The sequence below is a fragment of the Nicotiana tabacum genome, chromosome 21 (assembly GCF_000715075.1).
Source record: "Nicotiana tabacum cultivar K326 chromosome 21, ASM71507v2, whole genome shotgun sequence".
Taxonomy (NCBI): domain Eukaryota; kingdom Viridiplantae; phylum Streptophyta; class Magnoliopsida; order Solanales; family Solanaceae; genus Nicotiana; species Nicotiana tabacum.
The window spans coordinates 20,135,004-20,148,419 of NC_134100.1; positions in this window are offsets into that span (position 1 = coordinate 20,135,004).

The window sequence follows — 13,416 nt, forward strand, 5'->3', positions numbered from 1 at the left end:
AAAATGAGAGACTTCGGGCTCAACTACTTGAAGAACAACTGGCTGCAAATGCTAGACTGGACCTGGTTCTCAAAACCATTGTTGTCTCTTCCTCTAAGCCTCCTTCCTTTAGTGCTCCCTAGGATCCTCCCTACTGTCAAGCTATTTTTGCTCCAACTCCCTGTGGCTGCTATTTTACTTGTGTTTACTTGTTTTTGTGATGGCATGTTGAACTTAACCATTATTGCTCTTGTATTGCTCAGTACAATGTAAACATTAATAAAACAACTCCCCTTTCTTTGCGTGTACAATATTGTGCTCCTTCGGATTCTCTTTTCTGTCATGTTGTGTGCACATATGTGGCATGAGTTAGCTGTGTTAGACTTCTTTATGCTTATTATCTACTTGTGCTCTTTGACATACCTGTTCTTTTTAATGATGCCAAAAGGGGGAAAAGAAGCAAATGCTGTTGTTGGGTAATATTATGCCTGTGATAAAAAAAAGAAGGGTCTGAGATTGAGGGGGAACTAAAAATGACAAGGAGGGAGATCTAAGATTAAGGGGGAACTGGTATCTCATCTGGTCAATTCTGATCCAAACAACTGCTTTCCATGCCCAAGTTGTTATCATCAAAAAGGGAAAAATTGATGAGTTTTTAATGTCTTAGCCTTATGCTTTCTATGTTTTGATGATCTAACAAACTTATTATGTAGAACCAAATAGAGAATCTGTTCCACAAGATACATTACATATGAACTTGTCAGCAAATGGACGAACGACCATAGAGAGAGACACAACAGGGACATGGTGACCTGGTCCCTTAGGGTTCTCTAACAGAAATACAGGTCAAGTGCATAGCTGGAACATAGCAGAAAAAAGTGATCATCGGGAAACTGTTATAGAAGAGGAACACAACCAGGACCTGGTCCGTTGGTGTGTCCTGATAGAAGTACAAAGTCCACTATCCAACTGGAACGCAACTGCCCAGAAGTGGCTGTGCAGACAGTGCACCAGTCACTTCTCACTGGGAAGAAGTACACCAAGAGTTGACATCACTATCTATTATGATAAAACAACCTGGTGCAAGACACACCATCACTTGTGCATTCAGTGATATTCTCTCAAGAAGAAAAAGCATTCATCCAGCATTGAAGTTACTGGTGTGTCAAGAACAAGAAGATAACTCCACTTAGGATCAGTTTCTAAACAAGTCTTATGTACATCCATAGTTGAGTTGTAATCTTGTTAATTGTTCTACATTGTAATTCCTAGTTTGCTTTCTCAAAAGCGTTGTCTTAGGAACAAACCAAATTCGTAAACTTTAGAGTTTATGTTGTGACTAGGAATAGTCATAAGTTAAATCCTCTATAACTAGGAAAGTTAGAGAGTGGCTTGTGGTGGTTGCATCATAAGTTAGTTTGAAGTCTTTACAAAAAGGTGTTTGCAAAGTGGCTTGTAATAGGTAGATTACAAGTTAGTTGACTTAAAAGCCTACAAGAGTAGGTCGTGGTTTTTTGATCCCCTTGTGTGGGATTTTTCCACATAGAAAATCTCTTGCCTTCTTTACATTCAGTCTTTACTGCATTCAACGTATCAGTCGCATAGAGGACCAGGTACTCTACAGTATTGGTGGACTCACATAAGTTATCACTCATAATTCAAAGGACACAAAAAGTGACGTTACTCATTTTCAAAAAGAAAACAAGAAGTATTTCTTTCTTAATTTGAAAGGTTAGAAGCTAAGGAAAACATTAGAAGTCTTTTTTCCAAGCAGAATTCGTTCGAATTCAGAAGCAAAAGCGTCGTTCTCTCATTTCAACATATTTCACAGAAGCAGAAGCTTCACTTCATTCAAATAATTCAAGGAATATGTATGTTAAGGTCATCCCGTCTTTCTTTTGGCATGGTCCAAATTATACAGAAGAAACGAGCAAACACACAGTTTCCATAAATTACTCTATTCATAGAAATACCAGGTGTGTCTATATTTTTATTCCCCATGAGAATTATTGTTATCTTCTGTTTATGGGTCTCGGAATAATATGCAGTTGAAAAAGTTTATCCGGAAGGAATATTGAGATTTATTACGTATTTTTCATGCATTTCACCATTTATACATGTGCATTGACCCATGACCAAATGGTGTTATATAAGCGTATATATGTAAATATATGTATCCGGGATATGGGAAAAGGTTACGGCGTTATATACGCACCACCACCTGATCAGTTGGTATATGTTGATGATGTTGCCCACCGTGGCCGAGACGATATGATGGGATGCCCTTAATGGCTTGATGTTATTATGTACTTCTATACCTATGCATGTCACGATATTTATACGCATGTGCATGACATTATAAATGTTTTAGAATTTACAAAGCCATTCATATTTAAAGATGTGTTTCTTTATTCCATGTTTCATCTATGTATTTTACGTACAAATTTTCATGCCTTACATACTCGGTACATTTTTCGTACTGATGCCGTATTTCACAGGGCCTATTTTTCATGCCCCTAGGTGCAAGTAGGCAAGCTGACGATCCCCTTTCTTAGGATCCCTGATCAGCGAGAGTTGGCGTGTTCCATTAGATCCGAAGCTGCTTTTGATTTTGGTACGATACGTTTGTGTATATATATATATATGGGTATGATGTGGATCAGTCCCGTCTTTGTACAGTTATGTTTCTGTTAGAGGTCTGTGGACAATATGTCTAGTTGGGTTGTATATGGCCTTGTCGGCTTTCAGTTTTGGATGTATAGTTGTCTATAGCATCCTTGCCGGCTCACCCATTGTATTCTGCATGTATACGTATATATGCCTTGATGGCAGGTTTCCTTCATATATGTTATTTTTGTTATGCAGCAGATATTATTCAGGTTCATATCTTAGACGCATTCTTAGGGGTGTTTGATAGGTAGGACTCAGGCACCCGTCGCGACCCATCAGTTTGGGTCGTGACAGAGGGCCTGATTGTTAGGATATTGATACTATAACACATGAGTTGTCCGTGCAACACGTGAGTTGTCCGTGCAACACGTGAGTTGTCCGTGTGGATCCTAATATTGATACTATAGCCCATGAGTTATCCATGAAACACGTGAGTTGTCCATGTGAATTATAGCTCTTGGGCTAAAGGAGCCCTTCTGGAGTCTGCACACACCCCCAATGAGCACAGTTGACTATATATATATATATATATATTTGTGGATTGGGTTGCATGCCGCAATGGACCTTATGGCTATATGTGGATCAAGCTGCACGCTGCAACGAGTATTATACAGTGCTGAGTGATTGAGTATGCTGAATATTGAGCATGGTGAGAGAAAATGTTAGATAGAGTACTCTGAGAATTTGAGTACATGAGTTCATCACTGAGATGCATTGCATTTGATATGCGTACTTGAGATACATTCTTAGAGATGCATTTTCCTTCTGCTACCGGGCTTTGGTGACATTCATGGTTTTATCTATATCTTGACATGTAGGCATAGGGATGTACTTTCCTCACGCTATCTGAAATGAAACATCTTAATTATTGTTGAAAGGATTTTTGGGGAAAAAATAGTTTTCAAGTTTACTCATATTTTTGGGAATTTCGGTAAGATTTAGGTTTTCACTGAAATACTTGAAAAGCGGAACTATTTTTGGGAACTATAAATAACGTGAGCTTTTTATCTCTGAGTTACATCTTTTGTTACTTGCTTTACGTTGTTATAAACTGCTGTTGGCTATTGATATTGGATGCAACCGTTGTTTCAGCTCGTCACTACTTTCAACCTAAGGTTAGGTTTATTACTTATTGAGTACATGGGGTCGGTTGTACTTTTACTACACTTCTGCACCTTGCGTGCATATGTTAGATGTTGTTGCTGTTGTGTTTGAGGGGAGTTGGATTTGAAGATATACCCGCGATCCGGTTGTGGCTGCCTCTTGTTTATGGTAACCTTAGATTTATAAAAATCTATTTATGTACGTTTTGAGTATATGATGTATTTATTCCATAACAACTTTGTAAATTCTAATCTTAGAAGCTCATGATTTGTACTACCAGTCCTCGGGGAAATGTATACGATTCAGATATGTTATTTACTTAGTTGTCTTATTAAATTTCATTGGAACTGGATAGTTGTTAACTAGCTTACCAAGTGGGTTGGGGTTAGGTGGCATCACGACTAGTTGGATTTTGGGTCGTGACAAGTTGGCATCAGAGCTTTAGGTTACATAGGTTCTAAAGTCATGGGCAAGTATCTAGTAGAGTCTTGCGGATTGGTATGATGATGTCTATACCTATTTTGAGAGGCTACAAGGCATTTAAGATAAACTTCCCATTCTTTCTTTCTTTACCGTGCGGCATTGATTCAGCTTGAAGCGTAAATCTTTGAGTTCCTTCCACGCATTCATATGCACATGCGAGCGCTCGGTATCAGCCGTACACCGGCGTCTTATGATTCCATGGATAAGGTGTAAGATGTGATTTCTGTGTGCTGATGAAGGGTCATTCCGGAGGACTTGAGGTCGGGTTTTGCTACAGCAACACACAAAGATTTCGGTTATGTTAGCACGTATTTTTGGACTTATACGCCCAGTAGTGTCCCTATGAGTGAAATTTGTGGCTCGATGAGTGGGTAGGTGGCTACGTTATGAGTATGATGTGACTGTGAGATATGCTCATATGGTTTGATGTGACATATAGTCTCAAGTTATGAGTGTATTGAAGGATCTTTCGTGTTGCTTAATTATGGAACGAATTAGATTCTCATGGGCTTATTGATGGGTTTAGACTCGGGAAGATTAGTGATTGCATAGTAGTTGTGGTTGTGAAAGGGTATGAAGAGATGTCAGTTGAGGCTAAGCAGGTGGGTTATAACCTACGAGGTAATCTATGGATGTGTGATTTTTATGCTGTTTCATGAGCCCTTTCTTATCTACCAGTGGGTTATACTTGTGCGATTTGAGTTTGGATCAATTGTAATAGTTGACCTGACCGTCACGAGCATGAATGCGAGATTTTCAAGTGATTTGAGGCATTAGATGGTTTGTGTTACATGAGCTTGTGAAGGATTTATTTGAATCTCACTGTGATATTATGGTAGTAATGGGGTATGGTTATTATAAGTTATCAAATGTTTTATTCCATGGCTTTGAGCCAAGTAGGGGAATCTACTAACGATGAGTTGATTGCACGATTATGTGTAGTAATGGTGTAACGACTAGGCTGGTCGTTTTGAGAGTCAGAGCTCCGATCCCCTATTAACTATTTTCCTCATGTCTATTTCTACTATTGTGACTTCCTGGGAAAGATTCGTTTTAAGTTTCGGAGTGTTTTGGGGCACTTAGTCCCTAAATGAGAGCTTAAGTCTTAGAATTTGGACCGTTGTCTGAACTGTATGAAGATGGTTCTGGAATGGAATTCCGTTAGCTCCATTGGGTGATTTTGGGCTTAGGGGCATGTCCGGATTGTATTTGGAGGTCCGTAGCTCATTTAGGCTTGAAATGGCGAAAGTTAAATTTTTGGAGTTTTGGACCAATAGTGGAATTTATGATATCGGGGTTAGAATCTGATTCCAAAAGTTGGAGTAGGTCTGTAGTGTTAAACATGACTTATGTGCAAAATTTGGGATCAATCGGACGTGGTTTGGTTGGTTTCAGAAATTGGTTGTAGAATTTTGAAGTTTTAAGTTTTTAAAGTTTGGATTGGAGGGTGATTCATGATTTTAGCATTATATGATGTGATTTCAGGGTTCGACTAAGTTTGTATGGTGTTTTAGTATTGTTTGGTATGTTTGGTTGAGGTCCCGGGGTCTTCAGGTGTGTTTTGGATGCTCAACGGGGTTTTTTTTTGACTTAAAAGGATAGCAGATTTTTCCTGGTTTTTGTTGTAGAGATTTGTTCTTCACATTCACGAGGAGAAGCCTGCATTCGCAAAGAAGAGTTGGGGCAGGAGAAGAAATTGCTCCTCACGTTCGCGAATAAGGGGACGTGTTCGCGAAGGTTTAGACTTCAGTGTATCATGAACATGTGAATGGCATCGGTTTGCACAGAGAAAATGGAACAGCTGGAACCTTAGCAATTTGCTCTTCGCGTTTGCGAATAAGGGGTCGCGTTTGCGAAGGTCCTGGCAACTGAAGCTATGATTTCATGAGAGGGAACTCGCGTTCATGAAGGAGGAAAAATTGAGCAGTGGACTTTTGTTCAACGCGAATGCGAGGTGGTGGTCGCGCTCACGAAGAAGGGCGTACCTAGGCAGATTTAAAGTTCAAAAAAACGAGGGTTTGAGTTCATAACACAAAAAAAGCTCGGTAAAAAGCAAAATTTGGAGAGATTTTCGGAGGAAGTTTTTGGGTAATGATTCCTAACTCCTTTATGATTATATCCCACTAATCTATACTTGATTTCATTATTTAATTTTGGATTTCGGGTGGAAAATTGGGAAAATTGAGAAAAGTTCTTAGGCCGAATTTTGGAGTTTTGATCAAGATTTTGGTATCGGATTTGACTAAATTTGGTATGGTTAGACTCGTGAGTGAATGGGTGTTCATAACTTGTGACTTTTACCAGATTTTGAGACGTGGGCTAGGGGAGGCTTTTTGGGCGTTTTTCTATTTTCTTGCCTTACTTTTGATTTCATTAGCTAAATTTAGTTGCTTGTAGCTATATTTACGTTATGTAATTGATTTGGCTAGATTTGGGCCATCCAGAGCCGAATATTCGCGAAAAGAGCATTGTTTCAGATTTAATTTAGCTTGGTTCGAGGTAAGTGGCTTGCCTAACTTTGTGGGGGGAACTCCCCTTAGGATTTGGTATTGTTTGATATATGAGCGCCGTGTACCTGAGGTGACGAGTACGTACATGGGCTATTTGTGGCAAAACTCAATTTTTCACTTAGTCATAACTTGTTTTCTCCATGTTTGAACTACTCTAGCATATATACTATCCCGTTTAGATTAGAAAAGCATGCCTATGTGTTTTTAACTGTCTATTTGAACTCTGTGCAGCATGTTTAGTGAAATTACTTGTGTTTCCTTTGATTTGAACTTAGTCTAAACTGTAGGTTTTGGTGTTGTAACTGTTGTTTATATTGGTTGAGGTGTATATTTACTTTGGGACTATGGAACGGTATTTTAGGAGATCCCCATATATTGCATATTTACTTTGGGACTATGGAACGGTATTCCGGGAGATCCCTCAGCACTGCATATTTATTTTTGGACTACGGAACGGTATTCTGGGAGATCCCCCTGCACATTTATGTTTGGAACTACGGGATGGTATACGAGGAGATTTCCTATTGTTACCCTTGTGTTCTGAGTTGTTATTCTTCTATGCTTATTTTCTGGTTAAATTTCAGCATTTATTTTTACTGCGATATTTCTTTCTGTTAAATTTTATTATATTTATACTAGTAGGGCCCTGACCTGATCTCGTCACTACTCGATCGAGGTTAGTCTTGGCACTTATTGGGTACTGTTGTGGTGTACTCATACCCTTTCCTACACATATTTTTCGTGTGCAGATCTAAATACTAGCTATCAGCCTCGAGTCTAGCTGTGTGGTTGCTATTTTCGGAGACTTCAAGGTATATCTACATGCGTCCGCAAATCTCAGAGTCCCGTTCTATCCCTTGTGTTAATTTCCTCTTGTTTTCTTCAGACATAAATGTATAGAGCAATTAGAAACTCTTTGAAGCTTGTGACTTTGCGACATTCCGAGTTTTGGGAAAAGTGATTATTGTATATTCTGAGTGGCATCGTCTCTGCTTATAATTATATTCGTTAGCTGTTATCTTTGTGTTTTATTTCATTTCTGCAATATTAGGCTTTACCTAGTCGTAGAGACTAGGTGATGTCACGAAAATTCACGGAGGGAGAACTTGGGTCGTGACAAATGGTTTTGGTTTGAGGCATACTTGTGAATCAGTTATGATTTTCAGAGGTTGAGATCGAGGATGACTCGAGTAAAGGAATTTCTGGATATGGGTTATATTATACTTTATGGGTATATGGGAACCATGGAAAAATTGAGTTGTTATTGTGGTGGAAGATGTAGTGGCATGGAGTAAGACTTTACTCGGTCGCATTAATGTGGGATTACTTCTTTGGGTGTTGTCGTGCTGCTGGGGCACAGGTCGTTCGGCCTGTTTGATCGGTGCAATAAGATTTAAGTAGAGTGGACGGCTCTCAGGAAAGTTCTAATGGATTCAAGATTTATATGTAGCAATTGAGAATTTTGCGAATTTGTATATGGATAGAATATAAGGTTTAAGTTGGATGGTGTCGAGACTTACGACATTTCTATATCATTGTGGATTATACACTTCAGTATCAAGGAGGTGAAGGAAATAGTTTTAGGTTCACATAAGGTTTCTTCAAAGTGGGTGTATCGATTGTGGTGCTTGGGGTGGTTAAGAGAGAATTCTGTAGCTTATGGGCCTTAGGGAAAAGTGGTTTTATTCTAGGATCACGTGGGGTGAGTTTTGGTTGAGAAACATGGTGTTCTGACAAGGAGAAGTATCAACTTGAGGGTAATTCGAAAGGAACTCGGAGAAATAGGACAACTTGATATTAGGTTGGATCAGCACAGTAATGGGTATGATCGATTCTTTGGGTACTTATGAGGGGGTGAGTCTCTACAGGTGTTTCGTGGTAATGCTCTTGGGTTTTGATGACCTGCGTAGCTTGGTTGAGTTAGAGGGATTTGGTTCAGATAACTTGGTTATGTACAAATTGATTCTAAAGAGTTTTTGGTGATTTCTACCATGATTTGAGGTGGATATTTCCTATCGGCGTGAGGAGCATGTTGAGTATTGTAAATTTCTACTGGATGGGAGCAAATTGAATGTTCCTAGATGATCGGATATGTATTCTACTTATGACTCAGGGTTGATTATGAGATTCTCATACTTTTCATATGATGGCATAATAGATGCGGTATGTTGTGTAGGATTGAGATTTGCATGTGCAAGGTCATAGTTCAGTTTTGAAGGGAAGGTCATGAATTCTTAGACAACATGGACAGTTTCAGATGTCTAGATGAATGCTATTACCACTTGGTATTGCCTCAGAAGGGTGCACATTTCAGAAGTCGCATTGTGTTTTGACTTACAGATGCTTCATTGGTATTGCGGTGTTCGCCTAGTTGATCGAATGCTGATATTCTGATCTTGCTATGTGGCACGGAAGAATTATAGAAGTATTCCTTGTGAGATGATCGTGTATGAGAGATTTGTTAGACATTCGGGCACTAGAGTTGGGTACAGATATGGTGATTCGTGTGTTTTATGAATATGGAGACTGGGAGTTCTCAGAAGCAGATTGTTCCATGGTTGTGGACTGTGAAGTTGTGTCCAAAGCTAGCCAGATGATAGTATGTGTTATGATTCAGTCATTGTGGCTTTTGGAGGGTTATTTATCTATTTGTGGATGACTAGAATTGATCTGGAAGAACATTGGTAGGCCTAATGAGGATGTGTATTCTACACTGGGTCGAATTGAATGACTTCGTACTGCTATTATTGAGGGATGTGCCGTTCTGTTAGAGCTGAGCTTACTCGTGCTCTGATATGTTCTATGAGTTACCCTTCTATTTCACGAGGGGCTATAATTCGTTGGTCATATGCACACCTGGTGCGGTTTCTATTTGGGCCTTATAACGGAATTTCAGCGAGATGTGTATTAGGGTGTTGAATGAGTGATTGTGCATTGATTATGTTCTTTCCAAACTATGGTATTCTGTTAGTTGTTTCTCCCTGGTTATGGTCATGCATCTTGGGTACTTGTTGAACTTACGATATAGTTTTTTCGTTTGAGTCATTTTTCCATGTTTGAGTACAGTTGAATTATTGTTAGCTCTGGGTAGTATTGGTGTGACATGTTAGTAGAGTAGCTGGTATTTGATAAGATGAGGTTGTCGGATCTGGGATGGGTGCTATCAGATTCGATTGCGGTAAGTTTGAAAGGATAATGTTGCTGATTGGCTTAGAATTTGGTTGTAGTTCTTGTCAAAGGAGAGAGGGCTCTTAGACTTGTTGATCTGATGAATGGTTATGAGTTCTACATGTTTTTTTCATCGTCGGCAGCATACGAAGGTTTTGGAATAAGGTTTTGTTTGATATGAGATTTATTACCGGTATTAGGTTGCTTTGAGCAGCTACTATGATCGAAAGTTATTGCTATGGGTATTTGAGTTATGTGGTACATCATGTGATTTTTTCTTGGGTTATGTTTATGGCTTGATGCATCTAGTTCGGACTTATTCAGTGTGTAGATGCGAGATTCGGGTCTTATAAGAAATTTTAGATGTTGGAATTGCATTCTGTGGTTTACGGGCTAAAGTTGAAGTAATGATCTTCAGTTATGTTGTGTTGTCGGGCCTAGATGTAATAGGTCGACGTGGGATCACTCCCTTCTATGTGCATGTTAAGGTTATACGGTGGTTTGATGATGTTAGAACAACTATGGGCACGTTCGAGGACGAACGTATGTTTAAGTGGGGGAAGATGTAATGACACGACCGGTCGTTTTGAGCATTTGCCCTTTGCTCGGTAGTTAACGGGCATGAGTAGCTCCGTATGATGTATTATGAATTATGTGACTCGTCGGTTTGGTTTTCAGGTTATTCAGAATCGATTTGGAAGAATGAATTTTATGGTTTAAGCTTTAAGTTGGAAGAGCTGACCACGTTTGACTTTTGTGAATTTGACCTCGAAACAGAGTTTTGATGGTTCTCTTAGGTCCGAATGGTGATTTTGGACTTGGTCGTATGCCCGAATTTGCATTGGGTGTTTCTAGAAGGTTCGGCATAAATTGGCGAAAATTGGAAATTTGAAGGTTTGGAAAGTTCATAAGTTTGATTGAGAGTTGACTTTGACGATATCGGGTTCAGATTGTGGTTCTGGGACTTTGAATAGCTACGTTATATCATTTGGGGCTTGTGTACAAAATTTGAGTTCATTCCAGATTGATTTAATATGTTTCCGCACGAGTTTTGGAAGTTAAAGATTCAAAGTTCATTCAAGTTCGGATTGAGGTATGATTCATCGTTTTGATGTTGTTATGTGTGATTTGAGGCCTTGAGTAGGTCCGTATTATGTTATGGGACTTGTTGGTATATTTGGACGGGGTCCCAAGTGACCGAGGTGCATTTCGGACGAGGTTTAGATCATTTTCGTTTCATGTTGCATTGCTAAAAATATGTTGTTTCTAGTGTTTCCGCATCTGTGGAAGAGTGGATGCAGATGTAGGTCCACAGATGTGGACAATTGGTCGTGGGAGCGTAAACAAGCTCAGCTGGGGATCATCGCAGATGCGAAGGAATAGGCGCACCTGCATGTGCGCAGAAGCGAATCATTTAGGCACAGAAGCAGGGTCTTGCACAGGAGCGAAGGGGAGCTCGCACCTGCGATGTCGCAGAAGCGGAAATTGTTCTGCAGGTGTGAGGAGTTGACTGGTTAGTTGTGGTCACAGAAGCGTGATGTTTTCGCAGATGCGACGCCGCAGAAGCGGCTATTTTCTTCGCAAAAGCGAGCACTTTTTGGCAGAAGCTATAAAATTGAGGTTTTGGTTCTTTTATCATATTTTGAGATGTGGGACTTGGATTGAGGCGACTTTTGAAACAACTTTCATCACAAGTATTGAGGTAAGTGTTCTACACTTGGTTTTGATATTATTTCATGAATCTTTCATCATTTTGGTTAATTGGTTGATGAATTTTAAAGAGGCAATTGAGGGTTTTAGCCTAAAGTTTTATAGATTGAGTTTTTGCATTTTGAACATCGATTCAGAGTCGGATTTGAGTGAAACTAGTATTGTTGATCTAGTAATCGAATGGGTTGTTGAATTTTATGAATTTGTCAGGTTCCAAGGTGCGGGCCCGAGTTTGACGTTTTGGTCAATTTTGAGATTTTGATTAAAGGCTCTACCTTTATCGATTGGGTTTGTTTCCTTTAGCATTATTTGATGTATTTGAGTTGCTTTTGGCTAGTTTCAAGTCGTTCGAGGTTGGTAAGTGCGAGATGGCATTTTTGGAGCATTGTTTGGCTTGTTGGGGTATTGGATTTGGCTTGTTCGAGGTAAGTAATAGTTCTAAACTTGGTGCTGAGGGTATGAAACCCCGAATTATGGGATATGTGTTTGGTGTTGAGGTGACGCACATGCTAGGTGACGGGCGTGTGGGCGTGCACTGTGTGAATTGTGACTCCATTATTCTTGTGATACTATGTAGTTACCTAATCTTATCTATAACCATGAAATCTCAACGTACTAGAATAATCGAGCTGTGATCCATTTTCGAAACCATGTCTAGGCTACATACTTATTCTGTTGGGACCCACCGAGGTCATATTACTGTTGAACTATTTTTTTAAATTGAAATTTCATACTCAGTCATGTTCATTCACTTCATATCATATGTCAGTCTTTGTTGCTATTTATTGACACATCATATCATCATTTTGGGCTAGTTTCGTGGCATTGTGAGCTTGAGAGACTGGAGAGATTGATGACTGAGTGAGGCCGAGGGCCTGAGCTGTGAGTGGTATATGTATATATGTGGATTGGGTTGCATGCCGCAACGAGCCTTATGGCTATATATATATATATATATCTTGAGCCCGAGAGACTGAAGAGGTTGATGACTGAGTGAGGCCGAGGGCCTAATTGTGAGGATATTTATGGATCGGGCTACACGCCGCAACATGTTTCATTGATTTATGCCATGATTTGCTTGATATAGCGCTTGGGCTGAAGAAGCCCCTCCAGAGTCTGCACACACCCCTACTGAGCGCGGTTGATTTATATTGAGGGATAGATCTTCCCTGGGCATGGATCTTGCCCGAAGTATTTATATTTGGGGATGTATCTTCCTCGGGCTGGATTGGCCTTATACAGTACTGAGTAACTTACTCGCAGTTGTTATGCATATATTCGGGATGGATCTTCCCTGGACTGGATTGGCCATATACAGTACTGAGTGACTGAGTATGTAGAGTGATTGAGCATGATAAGTGAAAAGTGTGAGATAGTGAGATTGAGTACTCTGAGAGCGTGAGTACATGAGTTCATCTCTGAGATATATTGCATTGACATGCACACATGACATACAGGCATAGAGATGCATTTTCCTCATGTTGTACGGTATCACATCATTTATGACTTCTCACACATGTTGACATATAGGCATAGAGATGTATTTTCCTCATTCCATTTGAAAATGAAACATTTACCTGTTGAAAGTTTTTTTTTTTTGGGAAAAATTACAGTTTTCAAACTTACTCATATTTTTGGCGATTTCAGTAAAAGATTTGGGTTTTCACTGATATACTTGAAAAATAGGCCTATTTTCTAGAACTACGAATGAGCTGAGCATTTTATCTCCGAGTTACTTCTTTCATTACTGTCATTTTGTTATTATGAAATGTTGTTGGTTATTGGTGCCGGA